The sequence below is a fragment of the Harmonia axyridis genome, chromosome 1 (genome assembly GCF_914767665.1).
Source record: "Harmonia axyridis chromosome 1, icHarAxyr1.1, whole genome shotgun sequence".
Classification (NCBI taxonomy): Eukaryota; Metazoa; Arthropoda; class Insecta; order Coleoptera; family Coccinellidae; genus Harmonia; species Harmonia axyridis.
Window position 1 is genome coordinate 32,737,631 of NC_059501.1, and position 26,323 is coordinate 32,763,953.

General features: G+C 35.0%; 1 protein-coding gene across 2 annotated transcripts in view; it reads left to right on the forward strand.

Moving 5' to 3' along the window:
- LOC123670549 (protein jagged-1b) overlaps positions 1 to 26,323 on the forward strand; it is a 173,831-nt gene that overhangs the window by 104,642 nt on the left and 42,866 nt on the right. The window lies entirely within an intron of this gene.

Here is a 26,323-nt window from a genome sequence, read left to right on the forward strand (position 1 = left end):
TATCTCTATCATAATGTCTATCACACAGTCCGAACATCCAGCTGTCCACTTGATATTATTCATTTGTTTCATTTGTTTTTTCAATGATAAATCTTTAGAATCGTTAGAGGAAAAAAAATAACTCCCTTTAAATTTTCAGAGTTTACGATTCGCAATATGTTTAATCCTAAAATTTAATAAAAAAAATCCGTCCGTTCGCTGTCCAGAGCTTTTCCGGGGAACAGAAGTAGCTTTTTGCTGGCAATTCGATACACTAATCAATTGCTATACCGTAGATCCTCCTGGTCCAAAAAGGAATTTTTGAAATAGAAAATCGAGAAAATAAAATTAAAAAATCATTTCTTTGAAAACTCAACACAAACATGATATTGAAAGCGTGTATTGGTGCGATGATACTAATGCAATAGTTTTCAGTGCAAATTCCTAGTGCTTAGAGTTTTGAGGTTATAAATTTTCGAATATAATTTTTGTATAGTTCGCGTACCGAATTTAACTTTTTTCATTTTATTTACGGTACTTTCCAATGATTTGAGATATTACACGAGAAAATAATAAGCCATAGTGTAAAATTTGCAGTGTTTTCATTTATTGTGAACATAGTGTAGTACAATACCGAAATTGTGAGAGAAATGCTTATTTTTAACGCTACCATTTCATTTTATATATGTAAGCATATAAATTTAAGCATTTTTAACTTATTATAAATCTAAGTTATTAAGTTCGAATAAGTAGCTGGAACGTAGTTGTGTAGTTTTACCGTTACTTATTTTGTTGTTTAAAAAGTCTCTAGTTTAGTTCATTTTGTGCAAAAGTGATGATCAAATTAATTTACATTCCACTGTATCAATTTCAAACTAATATGTTCTAAATATTATACAGAAGAACATGTTTTCATATGAAGAGGTATCCTCTAAACAAAAAAGTGAGTCTGCATTTTCGTTAAACTCTAACTCTATAGTAAAGCTCACGTTTGGAAATTTCTTGAACATATGCACCTTCTTTTTCTCTGCCAGCTGCTAGTCCACCCTCACCTCGTTCAAACTGTTTTGTTTTTCTCAAGACACATTTAAGAATTCCCACGATTCATAATCTCAAATGTGGGACCAGTCGCAAGGTGTTCCTTTATTCCTATTTCTACCTGACCTTGCCATATGATGGTTTATTTACTACTATTCCAAATACCATGTTTGGGATAGTTCTGCAACTGTTTATCGGAGCAGATGGTGTTAAGGTCAATATTTTAACATCGGCATTCATATAGTTATCATATAAACACTAGATGAATTTGCAACTTGAAACTTTCAATTAGGACAGAGATGAAAAAAATGTAATATTGTGATAATATCGACTCAATCAATAAAACGATACATATATTAGCAAACAACTATTTACTATTCATCAATGCAAATTTCATAATAATTAATTAAGTAGTACAGAAACAGACTAGTAAGCCAGCAAATCTACCTTTTTGATGCTTAGTTTTTGCTCAGACCCATTTAGAATATATCTAACCACAATTCAATGAAGTTGTAGTAGGACCTTATTCCGTAAATCTATCTACTTACGGGGAGAAAAAAACCACTTCTCAACCTTGTTTCGCAAGAAACTTTTTAAGAGGCGCTATGATGAAAAACTTGAAATAAATCAAACTTTAACACTTTGTATCTCGAAAACAAAGCGTTTGCAGGCCTATATCCATTTGACTTTTTCTCTTGAAATGAATTGTACCTCCAATTTAGGAACACCTGTAGATGTCTCGAATCTACGAAGATTCCAGCTCCAATTTATTTATACCCTTTTCTATAGCAACAGCTCTGTTGTCTCTAAGCCTAAGGGCACAATTGGAGTCGGAGTGACGAGTGCTCTAAAGTTCCTGACATCAAGTCAGTGGTTTTTTCGCATTTTCTTGTGTCATTCAAATCTTCTAGTGTGCGCCTGCTCCAACTATGCCTGAATATTCATTTATTTCAGATGTTTTTTGCAAATGATTACGTGTAAATGATACTTCGATGTACGAAGTTTTGTGTGATCAAATCATATTTCTGCCCATTTTATTCACCTCATTATAATAATTCCATTACTTCCCAACCAACAGCTTCAAGCTACTAAGATTTTCAGCTAGATGGTTGCGTATTATCTTTCAGCTAGGCCATGGGACGATTTCGACAACTTTATTAGGCTACTTGTTCACGTCTCGATCTCGATCATCGAACACGACTCTCGTCATTCCACCATCAATCACAGAAATGAATACGGGCGCATCATACTCTTTGTTTCTTTTGAACTGTGCTCCAAGTCGAGATCAGCCTGTCCTCCTGTTCTCCGTCTCCGTTCACAATTGAAGTAATTCATTATTTATCTGATCGTTCTCTACGGCATTGAACACGATCGATGAACAAATGATCGTCGAACGGACAATCGTAATAAGTGGGATTGATTAATTGGAAAATCAGAACCAGCACTTCCATCCAGGGCTTTGTCTTCTTCGGTGGGTGGCTAGGGTCGTTAGAGGCAGATGGCTACTTTACAGGAGGAAAAGAAGCATATGTTCTTGATCGGCCAGTTCCAATTGAATAGTGCGTGACTTATTGAATCGGTAATTGGATTGAGTGGTCACATGGTCATCTGAAGTATTGAATATGACTTTGAATAAAAGTTTCTTTCAATCTTAATTATCGCTGTTTAATCAAATTTGATCGATAACCGAATTAACCTTAAGACGGGCAAATCAACTATCCTACTAACAAGCCTTTTAACTTCTCGAGAACATATAAACTGATCAAGATTCCTTAGAGAGTTCCTGCTGTTTTTTGATAAAAATGGAACTTTATTGTGAAAGAATAGCTACTAGTGTATTATTCGAAGTATTGCCCTTTGTTAGCAAAACTTTTTCCCTTCTTCCTGGTAGAGCTCGAATACCTGTCCATCTTTCGAGGCTATCCACGAATCAAGCCGTTTTTTGTCTTCATATGAGTCGAACAACTGATGAGCCAGATCATGTGTCATCGACCGGAACAAGTGATAATCTGGCGGCGCAATATCTGGGGAATACGGCGGGTGGGATAGGACGTCCCATTTGAGCGTTTCCAAATAGGTTTTAACGGGTTTAGCTCCGTGAGGCCGAGCGTTGTCTTGGTGTAGAATCACTTATATCTGCTTACGTTTTTCTTGCGATGTTTGGCTCAATCGCATCAATTGAAATCGTTACCATTCCCCAGTAATGGTTTCATTCAGTTCCAACAGCACATAATAAATAACACCGACCTGGTCCCACCAAATGCTCAGCATAACCTTCGCAGCGTGAATATTCGTTCGAGGCGACGACGTAGAAGCATGATCGAGCTGTGCATATGAATTTTTTCCTTTGGGTTACTGTAATGCCTGTAATAGATCTATTTTTCATCATCCATCACGGTGCATTGAAGAAAACTCTTCCGTTTTTGCCGCTGAAGCAGTTGTTCACAGCCTTCAACGCCCGAAAGTTTCAATTCATAAGATACCCAAGTTCCCTGTTTTTGTATCATTTCCAACGCATGGAGTCGCTTGGAAATGACTTTGCGGATAACTCCTAATGCTGAAGAAATTTTTTTTTCGTTTAGCAGGGATTCTCAATGAGCTAAACCTTCAATCCATCGTCTTCGAAGATTTTTAGCCTTCTTTCACGCAGACAGTCATCAACATCAACCGTCTTTGAAACGACGAATCCAATCACTGCATGTTGTTTCCTTAAGAGCAGCATCTCCGTAAACTTTTTAAAGCTCTCGATGCGCTTCAGCCACCGTTTTCTTCGAACGAAAGAAGAAAAGCAACACTTCATATGTTGCATATAGCAACACATATTCATACAACCAAAAGTATATGTTATCAAAAGGAAATCACTAATGTGTTAAAAGAGTTTGTTTACAATATATCATAGATTGGTTCATAACGTTTTGGATACATCAAAATCGACCAGCACTTACTGCTGGAGTTATTTATTGACAAACAAGGGAAACTTAGTTGCACACAATACCATGGTTTGTTGGTTGACGGTTCTTTCCCTCTAAGTTTTATCAACAAACAGGAAAACTTAGTTGAAGACCATGTCATTATTCGTTGGTTGACGTTTCTTTCCCTCTAAGTCTTATCATTTCATTTCACCTCGATAGCAAATCATTCGAATGATTTCTTCAGAACTTCTCGAAAGTATTTAATAATAAAAAAATGTACGGTAAATTTCCTCTGGGAGATGCCACCTCCACAATGTATCGGTAAGAAAAGTGTGGGGAACACTGGTTGAAAATTAATCTTATTGGTTGAAGCAATCACAAAATGCTAAGTAATCATAATGGGTGGCTGTCGGCATAAATCCCAACCCATTCCTGCAGAACCTTCATTATCGAGCTAAATTCACGCCCTAGCCAAGTCACCTTATCGCAAAGAAAGGATCGTATGGTAGTTTCTAACGAGCAGTCAGCTTATTGAAAGGCACAATGTATACAACTTGTCGGAAGACACCAATTACCCACGCATTGAAATCACTCCTTCCTCTAGACGATATCATTTTATTGGCCCTTTGTCCAATTTAAAACGACACTAATATGATTTGTAAGATTTATTTCCACCGTTTTACTGCAGCTATACCTTGTAATTGGTGTGAGTAACATTGTTGGTCCATTGTGACATAAGATTTTGTCAGGTCTGTAGTAATTGTTTGTAGGTACCTGTGATCTGAAGGTGTATCTATAGATTTCATCGGGTTTTACAGACATTTGCGTTGTTTGAACTAATGAATGGAAGTTGCGATATTATTTTACATTCAAGTAGGCATTGTCACTTTGGCTTTATGCTGATATTGGTCCTGATTCAAAAGCCTTGAAGTGAGCTGCAATTATGATTAGCAGAATATAGAAATTTTTGTGTTGTAAGAATACGTCTACTATTTCTTAAAAAAAAATGTATTTCAGACAACGCTTACGACGTTGCGCCGAAGTGAACCTTTCCCATTACTCTTCTTTGTACTTTTTGCGGCTATGTTAAACGAAGAAAGTCAAGAAAACTTATCGAACGCTAGCACTTATAGCAATAAAACTTGAGAGTTTCAAGAGGTAGGATTATATCCTATACAGAATAGAATGTTACAGTTCGTGAGACTATATGATTGGTATTTCATACTTTCATTTCTTGTGAATCTTATCAATTCCAATGACTAATGACAGAGTCATTTTTTAGACTCCTTTCAACATATATAGGGATTCACGGCTTGGCTTGATATTCAAGTTGCTTGACTCAAGCTCAAGTCACTTGACTTGAAATCACCTCAAATTCGAGTCAAGTACTAGTTTTTCAATATCAAGTCAAGTATTTATTCATTAAATACTTGACTTATTCATTATTTATTCATTTAATACTTGACTTAACCTTGAAAACCTACTACTTGACTTGAACTTGAGTTAAGTTCAAGTCAAGCTCAAGCTACTTGAGCTTGAGCCAGGTAGCTTGAATACCAAGCCAAGCCAAGAATACCTAATCATATATCATCTTTGAGACCAATAGTTTTTGGGTTTTTTAATACAGGCATCCAGCATATACACCAATGATATTTTTATTTCGACATGCGGATCAACAAAGTTCTACTATAAGAATGATATTGAAAGGGGTATGGTGTAAAAGAAACATTCGGTTTTCATCGCCATCTTGCCGAATAAATCAACGCAAAGAAGGCATGATGATCAATTCATGAGATCGCTGCTGAATAATTCTGCAACCCCAGGCCTGTTTCACTTGACGCATACCTCAGGTACTGACCAAAAGACTCGAAGACAACAAAAGCAGTGTTACCACTAGTTAACGTCCAATTATACAAACCACAATACAAGCCTGAATGGGAATTTAAACGGCTATTGTCCTGATCACAAATGCCGATAGGGGAACACTGGTCGCGTCCCCCGATGGACCAGATATCGCGGAGATCTGCAGTCTCCAAACAACCATGAAGTTGACAGTGATAGACGAGAAGTGTCACCAGCTCAGGCCAAAAACAAAAATGAAAGAGCATAACTCCGCGATGGGTCTTCGGTCACAGAACAACGAACGTTTTATCAGGAGATGTCACAGAGGTTATGGGATATGGGTATCTTCTTTGTGACAAAGGATCTGTGTTATTGATGATCGCCGATTTCGTCTTGCCTTGACAAATTAACTGGTATCCTGGGGATGTGCCGGAACGGCCTGTCCTCCGTACCTAATAGAGATGGAATAATGAAAATATTCATTTTGATTTTCGATTATGTTCAGGATCTCTCAAAAAGTTAAAAAAAATTTGAAATATGGTCAAATTTAGATTATTAGTTTATTTTCTGATGAGAAATCTTGTCTTTATAACTTTAATTCAATTCTAAAATTCAGGCACTCTGCAGGGGCGGATCCAGGGGGGGGGCCATGGGGGCCATGGCCCCCCCCTCGAGGACCTTATAAATATAAAAGTGTATCCTGAATTACCGAAGACTCTTCACTCATTTAGTTTTTAATTTTTTTTTCCAATAGATAGCTTTAGTTATCTGCATTTCATGTTTTATAGGTCCGATCGGGTTCAACTAAATGGCATTAGAAAGATGAGATTTCGTACTACATAATCTTTTTCGACAGTTTTATGATTAGTTTACTTCGTTTAGTTTGAGCGCGCGTTAAAGAAAAAATACATTATATTATAGTTTTTCTTCGATAAAGTCGAAAATGCAAGCCAAGCGGCTGAAAATTTAAATAATGGTTATGGTTTTGATACTGTAATAGACAATCACGCGCAATTTTAGTTTCGTCGATTCCATCTTGGTAATTTCTATGTCAAAGATGCATCACGCACTTGAGACCAATTGTCGAAAAGATCGACAGAATCATGGACATTATCGAGTCCTGTTTCCATTGCTCAAGAGTTGAAGATTGCACAAAAAACCGTTTGGAACCATTTGCAGAAGGCTGGTCTCAAGAAGAAACTAGATGTATGGGTACCACATGAGTTACCGCAAAAAACTTCTTAGACCGAATTATAATCTGCGAATCGCAACAAAATCACCCCGTTTTTGAAAAGGTTGGTGGCTGGTGATGAAAAGTGGACGACTCACAACAACATCAAGCGAAAACAATCGTGGTAAAAAAGCGGTGAGCCATCGGAAACGGTCAGGAAGGTTTTGCTGTGTATTAAGAGTGATTGGAAGGGAATTATCTACAAGCTGCTCCCCTAAGGCACAAATGTTAACTCTGAACTGTACTGTCAACATTTGGACCTTCTGAAGGAAGCAATTGCCCATAAGCGACCAATAGGAGAGAAATTGTGTTCCATGGAGACAACGTAAGTCCAAACACATTGATAGTGACTTGCCAGAGGTTCTTATGCATCCACTTTATAGTCCGGAACTAGCCCCAAGTGCATCTCTTGCTGTCCATCGCAAACAATTTTGCTGGTGAAAAATTCGTTTCAACAGAGGCTTGTGAAAATAGACTGTCTTCATTTTTTTTGCCAATAGCGACAAGGGTTTCTATGAGAGAGGCATACAAAAAACCTTCAATATGACAACAAGTTATAGAACAAAACGGCGCATATTCGACTTAAATTGGATCATTCTAACTGTGGTAATTGAAGTATTGATTTTATGCAAAAATAATGATTTTTTTCCATACCTCATATTTTCCTGTGCCTGAGTTATCTCATGAAATAAATCTACATGTATTCATGAAATTGTTTGAACTTGTTTTTGTACTACAACAATTTTGGAAACTGAATATGATATGAATTACATAAATACATCTTTCTTTAAAAAAAATACTTGACCCTGTAGCCACCAACAAAAAAATTCCGCTATTTTGCTAATCGATATGAGCCGTTACTTTTTATGGCCCCCCCCTCAGACATCGCCTGGATCCGCCCCTGGCACTCTGGGTCGGGATGTTATACCGGGTGTTCGTGGCATAATTCCTTCTTGTCTCTTCCTGTGTGGAGGTGTACCAGCCAGATGATCAATGTAGTCAAAAAAGGTTGTGCTCCAAAATATTTTGACAAATAAAACATTTCTGAAATCTACTTGGTCTTGTCTTCCTCAACAGTTCTTTCGTTGTAATGTTTCAAATCAGGTTCGTAAAAACAATGACTGAAAAAAAACTTAGTTATTTCAGCTGTCAACTTTTATATAATGCATATGGATTTTGCATAAACATAGGAAATTACGCAATTTTCACATGTCCCCAGCATGGTTAGATTAGGTTGTCGGATTGTGATATATTTGCAAATCCACTATTTTACTGTATCGTTATGAATGTATATTATATTGAATGAAATATATTTATTTGAGTGATTCCCAATTAAATATGCAAATTTGAATATTTGGAATCTAATATTTCTTCTTATCGTCGAATTTATAATAAGCATAATATTTATTATTTTCTGTATCTACCTGCTGAAATCCAAGGTTTGGCAACTCTTGCTCTCCTAGTGTCATCGGTTGTTTCACGTCGTTTGGCGCGCTTGAAGTTTGTTTTCGGAATTTCTGATATATTTAGGTATTTATTTCAATATATTTTGAGTTATTATGAAACGTTGATTCACTATGGGACATAAGAAGTGCGGTTCTTTGGAGAAACTCGCGAATTGAGTGAAATAGCGTTTCACTGATATGTTTTCATTTCCGCGCGCTTCATGTCATATTCGATAGTTCATGTTGGGGACAGAATTTGCTTACTGAAAATGACGTTTGCTCACTCTCTATGTTTATTACTCTGAGGGATTTTCGGATTGGAGCTTATCTGAAACATAGAATTCCCTAATTTTTAGTATAATAAATTCCATAGAACCAACTGCACTTCATCAACATACTCTCTAGTTTTTTGTTTGTCTCAAACTTTGTTATCATGAATCGTAGGCACATCAAATCAACGAACTTCGAAATGAAGATTTCATTCTTGAGTCGCTCCGTCAATGTCCAAGGTCGACAGACAGATAAATGCATCCCTCTATTGCTTACAACCATGCATATGTATGAATCGGGTCCTAAGTAGGCGTTTACTACTACAAATATTTATGCGCACTTAAATTGCAAGAGAATTCCTCGTGTAAACTCGACATAACCTATAAAAACATGCCTTGTTATTATCTTCGAGTAGCGGAGCTCAATTTACGACCTTATGGAAAACTGTCTTTTATTGGTATCCTCTTGTAGGCATTCCTTGCGCACGGCACACACGACAATGCCATGAAAGTAGACAATAAGAGAATACAATGGCGAATATATCAAGTTATTATACCGAAATTCAACACCTCCAGCTGAAAGGCTCCTGTTCATGACTGAGTACTTCCATCCATATGAAAACTGGCTCTCTAGGTCGTGATCTGGCATCTAGTGTGGAGAATGCGTCGAGGGAAGTGAATTATTCTCAGTCATATATTGAACTTTCAAATCTTAGTCGCTTAGAGTTCGAAATGTCTGAATTCTTTGAACTCGAGATCTATCATAATTGATTATGATAGATCTCGAGTTCAAAGAATTCAGACATTTCGTCTGAACATAATTCTTGAGAATTATGTTTGGACGAAAGCTTTCTGGTCAATTTTAAAATAAAAAAGAATTATCTGTGATTTTAAATGTTTGCATAACAAAATACACTTGAGACAATTCTGCTCATGTATGTGTACCTATCGTTCGGTAGGTCCGAAAATTCTTGTAACAGACTTTGCTTCTACAATTCTTATCTGATGTTAGTGAAATTCAGAATGGTTCTCTTTAGGTTGTGAATTTGATATGAATATTAGAATTGAAGATGTGTGCCTTGCTTTAATGAAATTTGATATGAGTATTCGGGTAACAAAATAAATGGTTTTAAAGGCATTCCAAATTCTCCGATAATATGTATGCTTTCGTAAATTAAAAGATAATTATAGTATTTTATAATGGCTTCAAATCTTATGAGTATGAGCTCGAAACTGGCGTTCCTCAAGGATCTAATTTAGGTCCATTATTGTTTGTCATCTTTTTAAACAATCTTCTGTGCTCTCTTAGTTGGAAGGCTGTTGCCTATGCGGCTGATTTGAGGCTTTATTTGAGAATATGTCGAACTGCTGATGTTTTGCGTCTTCAATCGAGTCTGGAGTTTGTCTACGGATGATGCTCGCGGAATGGGATTATTTTAATTTTGAAAAAATGCTTTGAAGTTAGTTATACGAGAAAAATGCAGCCGCTCACTTTTAGTTATCATATTGGAGACCACCTGATTGCTACTGGAAGCTGCTTTCGTGACCTGGGAGTCCTATTTGACCGAGATTTGAGTTTTGTCCCACATGTTGAAGAGATATGTGCCTCTTCTCGTAGGTCATTGGGATTCCTCTTCAGGGAGTTTGATGATTTGTCTCTCAGGAGCGTTTCCTAAAGTGAGTGTTGACGTTTGGCCTGCCTACTCCTCCGACCAACATACTTCGACGGGCACCTGTGTATCGGTTTTGTGAAAGTGCTAATAAGCACTCTGATGTGTTTTTATAGTTATAGTATTGTAGTTAATTTTTATAGTTGTAGAAAATTTTGAGTTTTGTTTTCTGGAATTACTTTTTCTTATTCAAGAAATGCTCATTTATTTGTACTCTCTTCTTGGGAACTCTCCTGTTGGGTATAATAAAGATTGATTATTATTATAATGGAATATTTCATTGAATTCATAAAGATGAATCAATGACTATTATAACTCAAATATTCAAAGATGAATTCAAAGAATTTTTTTTAGAAAAGAAAAGGGTTTTAATAGTTGATTAATGTAACTAATATTACTATTTGCCATTTAAACGTCTCATTAATTTCCATGAGTGTGTATTCAAACGATTCAACAACAATGACTTCCCCTCAAAAAATTAATTGAGGTTGAATTCCATTTGTTCAACTCATCCGCCACATTTAACTACCAAATGAAACTGTTTCAATGGAATTGGCCACGAGCCACCACCTGATGAAATAGGAAGTGATACGGCGATGAATGAACTGAAGAGGAAGAAGTAAGACCCGAAACAATGAACTCCACCCGAAATATTATGCAGATTTATGATCGAGATACCAGAGCACTACATGAGGAATAACAAACGAAGCAGGTTCTGTTATTTTATTCACTTTCGGTTTGTTGGTATCTTCGCTAAGTAAATGAGCTTTCATTCATAAACTAGGAGTGCGTCATCCCCGAACATCCTGATTCTTTGATAATGAATCAGCGTTGAATTCAGATTATCGGCATTAATCCTATGAATGTGTTCCTGAAGTACACTTTTCGAAATATGCATCAACAAACATTTAATATTCAAATATCCACATGAATTCAAAAAGTTTTTTATTTATTCTTGGTAGAATCTAGACGAAAAAAGTATAGCGACTTGTCTCTCTTGACTGTTTCTTCTTTTTCTTTAAAATATTCACAACTCAAAAAGCCGTATCTAAAAATTTTATAGATAATTCCACCTGATATACAGGGTGGCCATTTGAAAACGAAACAGACGAGATTACAGACGAAATAAAGTTTTTCGATAGAAATGCTCGGACAGGTCGATTTCTGTTTCGAGGGGGACAACTAAAGATGTAGGTTACGGACGCATAGCGCTTCAACCCTTGCTACTACAACCCTCACCCCCAAATTTTGAATAAGGAAGATGGGGTGAGTGATACCTCATTTGAAAGGTATTTTTATACTGATTTCAGCACAGTAATTGTTTTTTCATTTTATGCATTAGTTCTCGAAATATTCTTAACTAAGTATTTGAAAATGAAGTAGTGTTTTCATGGCACTTGTAGTGTTTTGTGAAAAATCGACATTTTGAGCTACAAAACAACCATGACTGTGGCTTCCTTCCTAACTAACTAACGCATGAATATTTCGAGAACTAATGCATAAAATGAAAAAACAATTACTGTGCTGAAATCAGTATAAAAATACCTTTAAATTGAGGTATCACTCACCCCATCTTCCCTATTCAAAAATTGGGGGTGGGGGTTGTAGCAGCAAGGGTTGAAGCGCTATGCGTCCGTAACCTACATCTTAAGTTGTCCCCCTCGAAACAGAAATCGACCTGTCCGAGCATTTCTATCGAAAAACTTTATTTCGTCTGTAATCTCGTCTGTTTCGTTTTCAAATGGCCACCCTGTATATGAGACAATTCACAAGTATCTTATTATGATTAGTCTTTTACAGAAAACTTTAGTATCGAACAAATCACTCAATTTAACTTTTTCATCCAATACCTCTGGTAGTGGTCATTCAGTCAGTCCTATTCTGTAACTTCAAATCGAATAGAGATGGTATGGATCGAAAAGAAATGCAGCGCAACCGTTTCGAATTTGTATTCTGTAACTCAAGAAGAATTGATATAGATATCAATTACGAATTGCATTTGGCATTAGAAGAAGATTGGATACAGAATATCAAAGTTGGACACGATAGAAGTAAAACATTCCGATTTCTCAGATTACGATTCGTTCATTTCTATTCGACTTAAAGAATAGCGCCCATTATCGATAACTATTGCAAATTCCTCTTAAATTTGAGCTGTATGGATTAGTGATAGAGCATTCAATTTTTTCAGTCTAATCCCATATGTTTTTCATACCAAGATGCTGCCTTCCTTTGAACTAGAACTCATTTAACCACAATTTGTTATTTAATTGATTGATAGATAGGTTGAAGATATCCATTATATAAAATATTTTATATTTATTTATATTTGAATTTTGAATAACCCACTATCTGCTTATCTGTCAATTTTGAAGTTGTTATCTTTCGTTATTTTACAAGTAAAAACTACGCAATTACTAAAATGGAATGCTACAAGCTACAACAACTTATTGCTATTGTTAAAATTCACTACAAAAATGGTGAAAATTTAAATTACCTTATTCACAACATTTCATCATATAGACCTCAATACCTTAAAATTAAAACAATGAATGGCATAATACCAGTGTTATAAGTAAAAAACTGATTTTAATTTCAAACTTCAACAATCTGTATCTCGAGAACGAAGCTTGTTAGGATATATATGTAAGGTTTTTATATCGTTGTCTAGGGGTTTATAAAAAAAGGCCGCCGGAACTTAACTATTGTTTATTTACACTATGTACAATTCAACTTCAATTGAATGTACAGCCACTGAACTTTCGTCTATCGAACTATCGAAGCTATTTTATTCCGTCTAATTGTTAATAGTCTAATTATCAAATTATCTAACTCGCTGCGTCTACTCTTTTACGTTTTTCCGTCTAATCTCTAACGTCGAATACTAACTATGTCCGTCTACTATCTTACGTCGAATTCCACCCTCGTTCGTCTGTATCGTACCTCAGTCCTTAAGTCTCAAGTACCTCTTCCCCTTACGTCTCCCTATATCGATAAATCTGCATGGTCCAACCTTTTAGGGTCGATCGTGTAGTTCTCGTTTCGTAAAGTCAGTAGCGTATCATTCAGTCGGGTGTTAAGAATTTGGATCCCACATATATATGTGTATATGAACTTTTTTTCATGAAAAGAGTTGTTCTATTCGACGCCAAAGTTATTGAACTTAGATTAAATAGAGTTTGCTCATTTTCTCTCTCGAAAGTTCCCAGAAAACATCGATGTTGCGTAATTATTTGAGACAATTTTGCTCAAAGTTGGTTAATTACAACATGCAAACGATATGTTGAAGATATGAAGAAGCACATATAAAGGAATCCACAACATTCAGTCCGGTATCGAAGCCAACCGTCACCTTCAGATGCCTATACAGTTAGTTTATTAATTTCCATAAATGGCCACCCCCGCAAATCTTCTGGAGACATGCAGTCTGAAAGAAGATGATGTAGTAAACGAATCGATTAACATAACAGGAATTCGGCGAAGTTATGGCCCGCGGTTGGCTCTATCAAAGCGCATTTTTTGAATGAAACCATGCAGAGTGCGTAGAAGACGCGCGATGGTCGAGACGATATGCACTCTGGTCATGGCATTTGCACCTGTGCATGCGAGTGTGTAGCCGAGAGAGAAAAGGGGCCGTCGACCGTTGACCGAAGAAGAATTATCAGCAACTCGTCTTTCCAGTTTCTAATTTCATCTCGATATTTCCTCAGTGACGATGGTCTCTCCCATTAAGACTGAGGGTCGACCCTTTGGGATCACCGAAAAATGACGCGAGGAAGATTATAATTTTTTAGCATCCTCTATATTACTGACCGTTTCATTTATGACTTGTATTTTGGTATTATTCATATATTCTTAGAAATAATAAGGTTTTAGCTATATCTAAAACCGTTCAAATTCGGACATAATTGAGCACCTTTAAAAGTAAACGATTCCTTACTAAACAAAATATTTAATTTTACAGTGAATAAAAAATATCATAAGGGCATCTAATTTTTCCCAAAAAAAAAACCTAAAAAACACGTTGTTAAGTAATATTTTAACAAAAGGCATGAGTTCCCTTGCCAACAAAAATTCCATTTTAAGACGAGGATTTTTGCACCTGCACAAATGCTTTTTGTTACAAAAGGATTACTATGTCTTGGCTTTTTTTATTGTTTTCACAGAAAAAATTAGATGCTCGAATGGTATTCGACAAGTCTATTTCATGAGACCACAATTACTAGTTAAGATATTGTAATTTGTCATCACAACAGGTAAACTCGAAAACTGCTGACAGGTCAGAGCTGTGATACAGTTTTTCCACGTAGAAACCATTTGTAATTCAAAATTGAGTGTTCGATGAAAATAGTCGACACAGTATTATTAGGATTCATTAGATCTTCCCAAATTGTAAACACACATGGTGTACCAGAAAGGTGTTCTTTCTTAGAGAACACTTTTTTTTATTGAATTTTAAAATAGAATTGAATTTTGAAATAGATTACATGAAATAAATGAGCCCAAGTTTGTTCGAAGTTTCATATCCTTAAAACTTGTCGTTTTTGAGATATGTCGATTTTTCATTAAAATTGAAGGGTATTTAAAAAACCTAATAACTTCGAAATGAATGAATTAATTTGAATGAGATTTTGAAAATTGATACTAGAAGAACGGTGGAAAGTACTGACTTTTTAATTATCATTAAGAAATTTATTGAGTGTTAAAAATGAGACCTTTCATTGTTAATTTTTTTATACGTTATTATCGGGCTTTTGCCAAATGGCACACTTTTATGTATTTTCTTGTAACGATTCTCTACCAAATAAAGTAAAGTATGTGCCATTTGAATAAACCCGATATTAATGTTCGAAAAGTCATCATGAATCGTCTCTTTTTGAACCTTTTCCAAAGACCTTGAAATTTTTGAAATTTCGAAATATCTCGAAAACTATTATATATTATAGTTTCAAGCATTCACCACGCTATGTTCGTGGAACGAGATCTCAAAAATTGAAGTATAGAATCGATAAGGGAATTGTATAAAATCTTCATTTGCTCCTGATTTTCATGCTCTCGTTCCTATAATAGATTCACTACTGTTAACATCTTATATAATAAATAATATATACAATAAATCTTGCCATTATGAAGTGATTCTCTTGTAAAAAATCGAGCTGCATATCTATTTGCGCTAAGAGGCACGAATTTCCTTGTTGATTAATATTTATGAGTTCGTGGAACAGTTGAATGTGAATTAAATTCATATATGTAAAAATTCATTTGGTGTGCGCATTACACTTTTTAATTAAGAGAGTCTTCGACCTCTCCACGTCAAAATGAGGAGCACATTTGTTTTCGGGAATGATATAAACAATTACAGGGTAGGACTCAGCTTAGTTTCAACTAAAAAGTGAGGGTTTTTTTTGGGCCTATATATCCGATTTTTAGTTTGACGCTACTCTCCATACCTAAAAAATAATAATCACATCATTGAAAACAAAGAACGTTAGTGGTAAATGAATAATAGGTAAATAATATTTTTTCTCTAAATCTTCAACCCTCGGTAATTCTCAAGAAATTTTGTTTCATACTAAGTGCTAAACGATTGAGCCCGGTATGAATGCACAAGACTTAATAATAACAATTATTTTCCAATAGATTGAAATATGAAGGTGTAATAAATCTTTAGTTTCTGTTTTTATGTAGGTATGGATAGGTAATAAATGAAAGGAAAAAAATATTCAAGATTTTATAACCTTCTACCTGTTGAGTTGTCATGAACATACCGATCACATTGTATCACAATAATGATAGAATCAGCAAAAACAAATAGTCGCCAAGCCTCTTTCAGAAAACCATAATAAAGTTCTATGTTAATGAGAAAAATTAATGCAAAATACAGGTTAATTAGTAATTTTTTTTCAGTGAGACCACTAATACGTCTCTGACAGTACGAGTTAGTATGTACGAAAAAAGTAACATTATAAATACGACGTTCAGGTTAACCCATTAGATAAAGATCTCGAAATGTTCTCTTGATGTAATGAATATTATAATAAATTTTTAATGAATACCGTTTTAAAGAGCGTTTGACGTGTGTATAGAATATAATATGGGATTCTTCCTAGCTGATTTTGTAACACGAGCAATACGTCGAGAGCTTCTCACATACGTCACTCTTGAAGGAAGTGATGGAATAAAGATAAAAGGACAATCTGGGATCTCCGTGAAAATCAAGAATTAAAACAGTTGTACAACGCCTCGAAAGAATGTGATTGTATCTTCAGGAAATACGAATGGCAAAAGAACTGCGAATTCCAGTAAATCTATTTCACTTTATTTCTCACATAAATATGAATATTATGTAAGATATTTTATCAATCGTGCTTGATTTAATCTCTTCGAATCAAACCAAACTACTGATATCTTTGGAATCTATATTATGTTCAATGTATTTTCAGTTGATCATAAAATAACATTTATTTCTTGAATGTTTCCAAAAATAAGGAAAACAAATTGTAAACAGTGTAAAATTTGCAATTACGATGTGAAATCCAAAATTTCACGATATTTTCTCATTATTACCACAGATGTTCGAATTGAAAGAGAAGATGCTAGCAACTACCAGACTTCACTTTCACGCCTTAAAATGCATAATAAGCGCATCTTCGGAGAACTTTCAGCGAATGCATTTAGTACCTAACCTACTTCTCACATGTGTCATCTGCTAGACTGTCGTAGGCGAATCAGTTGGCGTAAATGAAGCAACCCAAAGAGCCGGCCACGAAAGACAAAATCTTAGATACAGATCGGCAATTCTAATTAGCTCTGCGACGATAGAAATCGATATTTATTTCTAATAAGACATTGTTATCGGGGAATGAATGCATAATTTTGCATTTATTAAGTCGGAATTGAATAGTTTCGTTGTAATGTAGCCGTTCAAATGTCAGAATGAAATGTGGGAAATTGAATCAAGCCTAGAACTATATTCAGGATTTCTTTTAGGTGCGGTGAATGTGAAGGTGAATAATCAGTTGATCCTGAAGATGACGCTCACTATTCATTTAATTTTCTTGAGCTAGTTCTCCCAAAAATTCCTTCACTTAGATTTATGAATTTTGTCATTTATTTTCGAGTTTCGGTTGAAATGAAAATATCCCATTTTTATTTTTGTAAGCTATTAGACTCAAACACTCATGTGAGATACCTTCTCAATGTTCTCCAGTTTTCTCCCATTGATTACATTTTCCTTGTAATCTTCTCTTTTTTCAATTTTATTCTCGTCAGTTTTATTATTGCAGAAAGTGACAATATCTGAATATTCCAATTTTGAGTCTCGAATGATCTCAAACGATAAAGTTTTTCTCACAGATGATGAATCTGTCCTCAAATTCAATGTTTCCGTTGCACGATAACTCACGAACGGAAGAACTTAAAAACTTGAAATTTTCAGGCTTGCTTCAGACCTGACGAGGTTAATGGACAAAATCCGTTCAAAAATGTTTTTTCCTGATAATTCAAAAACTAGATACTAATTCCATGCAGATGAAATTTCTCATTTAAATATAGAATGATTTCATGCTGACTAAAGAAACAGAACCAAAGTAATTATTTCAAGAAGAATATTGGGAAAAATAGCCAAGAATTTCTTGACAACATATCCGACCGCATAAAGATTTTGTGAGTTTATAAAGGGTGTTTCTAGATTGGACTTACGAAGGAAAATGAGGGATTTGTTGAATAATTTGAAAATAAAAGTGCTATAAACATGGGTCCGCAAACGCTTTGTTTTCTTGTATTTCTACTTTTTTGTGTTGATTATACCAGTTTATCAAATCTTAAGACCATTAATAATTTATTCTGGATCTTCATAATAGTTTGGATTTTCTTGAGGATTACTGTTTGAAATATTTTTCTCGAAATTGGTAGCAGATTCGACAGAACAACAAGAAACCAAAAAGTGTAATACTGGACGAGAGTTTCTTTTTACATTTTCTAAACTGTTCCAGTGGGCAGTGGTCCAAAAATAGTTCTGGAGGAAAGGAGCAGACACTAGTTCAGAAAAAATACCACTCTGTAGATTTGCATTCAAAATTAGCATATCACATGATGGAAACTTTAAGTTGAATATCTTGTGAAGAGAAGGTACTATGAAAAAAAAATCAAAGTGTTTGCGGGCCCAAAATGACGCTTGACGTACAATTTACGTGTAATATCTGTGTTAGGGAGAATGTTCAAATAAAAATAGTTAACCTTGCTTTCAGCAACCCAAATGACGCTTAACCATAAAATTGACAGCTGTTAAGTTGAATTTTACGTTTATTGGCCTTTAAAAAATGTTTGTAAGTTATTTCAATGATAATGTTACTCTAGAACGATTCCTGTCAGGATTTTCGGGAAGATTGAACCCATACAAACGCTGGATACTGTTGATTCATGTAAGACCCAAATTGGCTTCGGCTTCAGATCTGTTATCTGAAACATTAGCGACGCCGACTTAATGAATTCCAACCGTGAAAAGCTATCCGTTCGGCCATCAAGAATCGAAAAACGTTCATTCATCTTCCTTGTCAAGATATCAAAGAGAGGCTTACAAATTGCAATTACGTTTTTTGTTCTTCCTATCGTCCGATGTAGCCGATTTGCAAACCAACGGACCCACAAAACTGGTTATTCTCGGAAGAAGCTACACGCAAAAACAAAACGGCATTAAAATTAACATTGGGCGCTTCCTCCTCCTCGGGCGCTTCGTGGTCACGTTGGCCGTGAAAATGAGTTCGATGGTTTCGGGGGTTGCTCCTGGAGGTACGAGGTTATTGTGCGAGACGTAATTATTCTCCAGTTACAGAGGCCAATTCATACTGGTAGTACAAACTACAAATTACTAGGCGATAGAGCTGATTTTCCTTTCTAAAGGTATTACACATCCAGACGTTCATATGGTACGAATAGTGGAGCAACTGTGACGAATTGCGATGATTTTGCTGAAAAAAGACTGAAAGAAATACGGATCGACATTATTTTCCAAAACAAAAATATGATCGAATATATTATGAAATTTGAACCCAAGAAAATTTGTTAAATAACAGCAGGGAAATACAGCAGTTTCTGAAAAATCAACTCAATCAATATCAATTTTTCCAATTTTCAGCAAAATATGATAGAAGCATTGAACCCTTGGAAACCACATAACAGGCTTATAAATAAAGGATAACCCACGGTTGAACCGTGGGTCAACTACCAAATTCCGTATTTCTAGTGAGGAATTTGGTAGTTATAGTTGACTCAACGTTGAACCGTCGGTTATCCTTTATAATACCGGCCCTAAGTTAAATCCAAAGGTGCAATTGGTCCATGACTGAACGAACGCTCAAAACGTCCTGATTTTATGTAGATGCTTTTCAGTGGCGACGCCAGCTTTCAAAAACAGGGGTGGCCAAGAGCGAACAGGATTTTTTTTTGGGGGGTGCCAGAGATAAGCGAAATTATAGTTCTGCTAATCTTTTAGGGGGGGGCAGCAAAATTTTTCACGCTTGACACATATGGCTCTGTAATTGAATTTGTATTTTCTAACCTTAATGTATACCTTCCATTCACATGGAATTTAAGTTACAAATTGTCCAACTATTCCTTGAAACGATGGAAAACGTTCTGCACATGAAGATAGAAAAAGATTTCTACTAGATTCGATATAAAAGAGATCCATTTCGATTATTTTTTTCTCTTTCAATTGAAACAACCTTTTCAATTAATCTGCATTTTGAACCAAAAACAAGAACCAATAATTCTCAATTTCCAAATGATCAATTCTACTACATGAAAATACTACTGAAAAAGAACAGTTCAGCTGAAATGATCAGAATTTTATGTGAATGGATTAATAGAACGCATACGTTATGTTCGTTCAGACGGAAAATTCGTGAAAACTTGTTTCTACAAAACTTTTATATTCTTGTCGTAGAATACGAATCTGCAATAAATTGCAAAGATTCACATATGGAATTATTATCGAATCTGCTATTTTGAAATGAATAAGAAACATAATTTCGAAAGACTATATTTATGGAACTCCAAATAGTGTTTTGCCCATTAACAAACTTATCCGCGACTTTCAAGAACCAAACCATTTTGCAAATTTCAAGATTCTAGATTTTTTCTAGGTCTGAATTCGAAAATTACATTGTGACGAAATGATATAACGATCTGTTCAGGGAACGAGCGGTCAAGAACGTATTAGTCCTAACATCTGGTTTTTACTGTTCAATACTTCATTATAGACTACAATTCTTATTTCTGAAAGATCATAGATACTTACCTATATACCTACTGATGTCCGATTCCAATTTACCTCCGAAGGACTTTCCAAAGGCCAAAGATTCCGTGTATAGTTAAAATGGAAGGCGCCTCCATAGGTATTTCTGCAAAATCGCAATCAAGTACCAGAAGTTGTTTTTCAACCTTGCCTTTCTTTTTAAACGCAGGCTCCAGTGGCCGGCCGAAAGAAGGAGAAGTTAATGATAATGAATAAATGATCTTCAAATGCATAGCCTACTTCATGAGTTGATCTCTAAATTATACATCAGCCCGGCCTGGGAATTTTCACGCTATAATTACGAAGCTCTCTAGAACTCCGCGTATGTATCAGTTGAGGCCACTACGGTGGTAACCGAAGAAGAACTCTGATAAATTGCTCAGCCAAACATACCATTGTCAATTAGATGTGCGACAAACCATAGTCATGATTCAATCAACATTTTGAAAGAGCAAATTTTTAAGTCGTATGTTCCATGCTCTACCTCGTATTATACGGTAAAATCAGAGGATGGGAATAGCCACAATGTTTTTATCAGCCGTATCGATTTCAGCAACACTTGATAAAAACCTGTTATAATAATAATAACACTGGTTATGGGATATGCAGTATTGAATTCTTTCGAGCCTCCAGACTCTCATATATCTCTGAGGTAAGGACAATATCTCACGTACCGTCGAGTTTATGGGTTGATCATTTTAAAAACATCATACACTGGAGCAATGAATAAAATGACATGAACTCTTATCGTATATCACCTAGTCCAACGAATTTAATACTGATTCATCGGAATGGATTTGTTTTCATCGGGCTTGAAAGTATTGATAACTAGCTTACATAAAAATCGTGCACTAACGAAATATTCCAGTAATATTCGAATAGTTTGAAATTATACAGATTCATCTTTATATTGAAATATTTTTATAGACTATGTTGATGATAGAAGTTTCTTTCTAACGGGTGTTTTCTTTAAGCTTCATGCTCAGAGTAATAAACATAGAAAGAGGGAGCATATGTCATTTTCAGTGCGCAAATTTTGTCCCCAACATGAACTATAAAATTTGAAATGAAGCGCGCAGAAATGAAAACATACCAGTGACACGATATTTCACTCAATTCGCGAGTTTCTCCACAAAGAAAGTACTTCTTATATCCCATAGTGAATCAATGTTTCATATCAACTCAAAATATATTGAGAACAATACCCAAATATATCAGAAATTCAGAAAACAAACTTCAAGCGCGCCAAACGACGTGAAACAACGGATGACACTAGGAAAGCAATAGTTGCCAAACCTTGGATTTCAGCAGGTATATACAGAAATTAATAAATATTCTGTATACTATAAATTCGACAATTATTTGACCATATTTCGCTAATTGAAAAATAACAATTATAGAGCAGAGAACTAGTCAATAAATCATGTAGATATAATTCCAAACATGTGAATGAACATTGTGTACCAAAAAATTCATCTTGAAATTTATTCGGATATCACCTTGTTGGTAGCTCAGCACTTTCGGAGAATCTGGTCTTCTCAGACGGACCCACCGATCTTGCGTGCGAAGACGCACTTAGAGGTCATGTTTCAGCAGTCATTAACAATTTAGCATCGGGTCGTAATTTGCAACACGTAACTTTTCGTACCTCCTTGCGAGGAGAAGCGGGAGATAATGCTAAGATATGTGAAATGTGAAGATCATCGGCGTTGTGGTACCGAAGATGGAACTGGGCGAGAATTGTGTACCGGGTGTGTTGTTACAACATGCTTTACTCCCACACGAATATTATCCTTCTGCTCAACACGAATCCAGTGAGATATCGCATTATTCATCTCTTCCGTTTGCACGAACTTGTACGGATACTAATCTGGCATCATACAGGGTGTGTAAACTCCTACTAGTACGTGTTAAGGAGCTCATCATCTGTGATTCAGCTCTTGATTGTGTAATTCTCAGTGTTCTGGAACTCAAAGGCACAAAACTTAAATTAACCAAAGGAAAAAGAAAGCACTATGTGTCGAATTATAAAAAATACGGCAAATTTTACCCAAGGCTTCATTATTTAATTCTATCTCGAAGAATATTCCAAATTCAATGATTTTTCGATAAAAAGCGACCTCAAATTCAGATTCATGAAGTGACAGTTGAAAAAGTTTATAACTCTGAAAATATTTCAGCTAAAATATTTGATTCCTTTGTTTTTGCTTTCAAAATCTATCTCGAACAATGAGAATCGATGCAGATAACAATGAATTTTTGTACCAAATTTCATGCGAATACCTCCTTTACCATTGAGCATTGAATCAAATTGAATTTCAGAAATTAATGAAACTAACAAAGGTCTTCTTTTTTTTTCTTGGGCTGCCTTATCCGTTCAGGATGTTGGCAATCAGCATGGCAAGTTTTATTTTATTGACAGCGTTCCTTGAAAGTTGTAACAAGGGTCATAAATGCTGAATTATACGCTATAATTCTTAAAAGTGGTTCATACCACGTGATAAAGTTTACCTACTCCCCTATTCCACACCCTTAGCTTTTTTGAAATACCACCACTTTTCAGAAAAAGGCCATTCCGCAAGTTCCTTTGATTTACCGTCCTTTTCTACTGCATGCAAGAACTCAAATGCTATTTTTTTCGTCTTTATTTAATAATTAAATAAATGTTGGTTCGGAAAATGTCATGCATGTTTTTACTTTTCGATAACAGTAATCTTTTTTTTTCTATTTCGAAAAAATTTATGAATAAGGACTTTCCGCAATGATGAACTGTTATGAATAATAGTAAAAACCTTATAAATATAATTCGTTGTTCTCGACCGTGAAATATAGCTTATTTATCTTTAAACTGACCCCTGAAATAGTATATAACCCTAAAACTCGCAGAATAAATATCCTGGAACTATTCTGTTTCTGGTTTTCATTGCATAATTCTATATTACGTTTTTTCTTTAGATTCATTCAATGATTCAATCATTCGATTTTGTTGAGTTATATTCAATTAGAAACATTTGGAATCGTTCCTTCAGAGGAATAGTATATTTTGCAACAAGTGCGGAAAGTTTCTCACGAGTGAGAAAAGGACTTTCTCACAGTCGTTGACAGTATCGGTTCATTAATTGCGTTTCCATAGAAACGGCTTCTCAAAAGCCCAATTTCATTGGTCTATCAAGCGAGGTGTGGGCAAATTACCGTGTGGAATAATATTTCTCACAGTATGAGCAATACATGGTTTTGAAATTGAGTAAACAATGAAGAATACGCTACTTATACTAAATATTTTGTCAACCACATTTTTGTATTCTAATAGCAATAGAAGAATGACGGGCTCTAAATAATGGGATTTATTATTCAAATTAACAGGTGATGGCGAATGCTCCATCTATGCTTCGTTTGAAAACCGTTAACACCGTATCAAAATAAACTCGAAATTGCACCGTAATAAACTACGTCTCTTATCGTTCCTCATCAAAAATCACGGATGTATAGTGGGCGTGGTAAATCTGATATCCTGCCAGTTAAGTATATCGCTTTTACTGAATATCCATCTGCAAAATCTACTGAGTCATTCTTGTCAAGATGTCGGAGATTGAATATTAACGAATTATAATTTATACAAGTTTAACTACTACTCTACTACTCCAGAAGGCAAGTACCTACTTTCAAAGAACAATACGTACTCTCGACTTTCGTAGGTATCATTCAAATTTTGATCAATTATTTCATGAATGAGAATTCAAAATATTTCAGATCAATTTTGAATCTTCCTTACTTTGTCAACAAAGAAACATACTAAATTACGATTCGATGGGAGGTCTTCCTCTCCCTTTCTCAAATTTTCTCCTCAGATACTTTTAGAAGACAAAAAAACAGTTTGCCCCAAATACATTTTATAAGGGTTTATTCTTTGTTTACTTCATTGATATTTTTCCCTTATTAACGGCATATAAGATTTGATAAATAAGTATTTTATATAATATATACTCAAAACCTTATGATTCTTGAATAAAATTAGAAGATTGTAAGTATATTTATATACTTATCTATATAACTACTTTTCTTTTCTCTGTGGCCTCATTATTCTTAATAATAAACCTTTCAAATGGATCAAGTAAAAAAAAAAATTAACCCCTCACTCTGATAAGTTCTTCGTTTTGGAGTGTAGGTATAGAATTCAAAGTTCGAATAAAAAATTCATCGGTCCTCTGCCCAAATGTCTTCTTGGAAACTAAAAGTGCTATTCCATTGAAATTTGGTCGAAATATATTGCTATACCACATTGATCCTTCTGGCTCGAGAATACAATGCATGACTTCGTCTTTATGAAGTCATGCATTGTATTCCCGAGACAGAAAAAATTATAACTTTTAATTTAAATTGTTTAGATTTTATGAAATTTTGGAACGAAACAACCCGTAATCAACATGGATATTTTCAACATTTTTTTTTCACATCGATGTTACTAATTTTTTTAACTTATCGAGATATTTTGCGTTGAAAGAGGAAATAATAAAGCATAGTGTGAAGTTTGCAGTGTTTTATCATTCTTATAGCTATCTTCTCTATTTAAGCTCTGTATTGAATAATATCACTGTCAATTACTATGCAAGGTCTTACATTTTCATTTCCTTCAGTGGTAATAATGTTTTTTATATTCTCTTCTATCACTTTTCTTTCACTGAAACTGAGTAGAGGAAAAATGAACAAAATGAAATTTCCTGATCTGTACCAAATGATTTCTTCAGCCGTCTCTGTCGGAGCCAAGAAGAACGGTCTACGAAAACAAGTGCATGAGACTCGCTCTTTCCATATCTTGAGTCAGGTATTTATCAGCCAACCCACTTATTAAACGAGTTATTCCTAACCAAGTTTTATGTTATTACATCGCTAGCTTTCAATCATTAATGACCCCTAATAAACACTTCAAACCCTCTCTAAGAACATTACGTGTCTGTCGATTAATCGTATGAAAAAACAAAGAAGATAGCATCGTGATTAGTGGGTTCGATTCCCTTAGATAGAAGAACTGGATTCTTGATGTTGTACGGTTCCCGGTGCCACTGAATTTCTACAATGGGAGAATAGAAAAATGTTGGACCGCACACAAGGCAGCGGAAGAGAATGAGACGCACTAATTCAATATACAAATATTCGTTTTTGTGTAATCAAAGAATTGGAAATATTATTTTCCTGAAATATTATTTTTCCTAACATAACTGCACCTACTTCCTAACTACAGTTGCTTACTGAACCACCCTACACAACACAGTTTATCAAGCCTAACTAAATCTAAAACTCAAATCAAAATCCAGAAGTAAGCCGCAAGGCTTACTTTGAAATTCCGAATGAGTCTGCTTCATTCGCAACCATTTTGAAATAATGATATGAACTATGATATGAGGTGCAATGAAAAAATAAAATATAAAAAAATATGAATACACATAAATAAAATACGAAACAAATGCAGAAAAATTGTGTTAGAGAGAATGGGAAAAGGTAATAATCGACAAGAAACTCAAAATGAAAAGTTGGACTTGTTTTTGTTACCGAGCAACAGTTTTTCTCTAACACTGGTAACCCTTCTAACCATACAATCATGTATAAACACTCTGTAGAATACACTTAGTAATTTTTTGATTT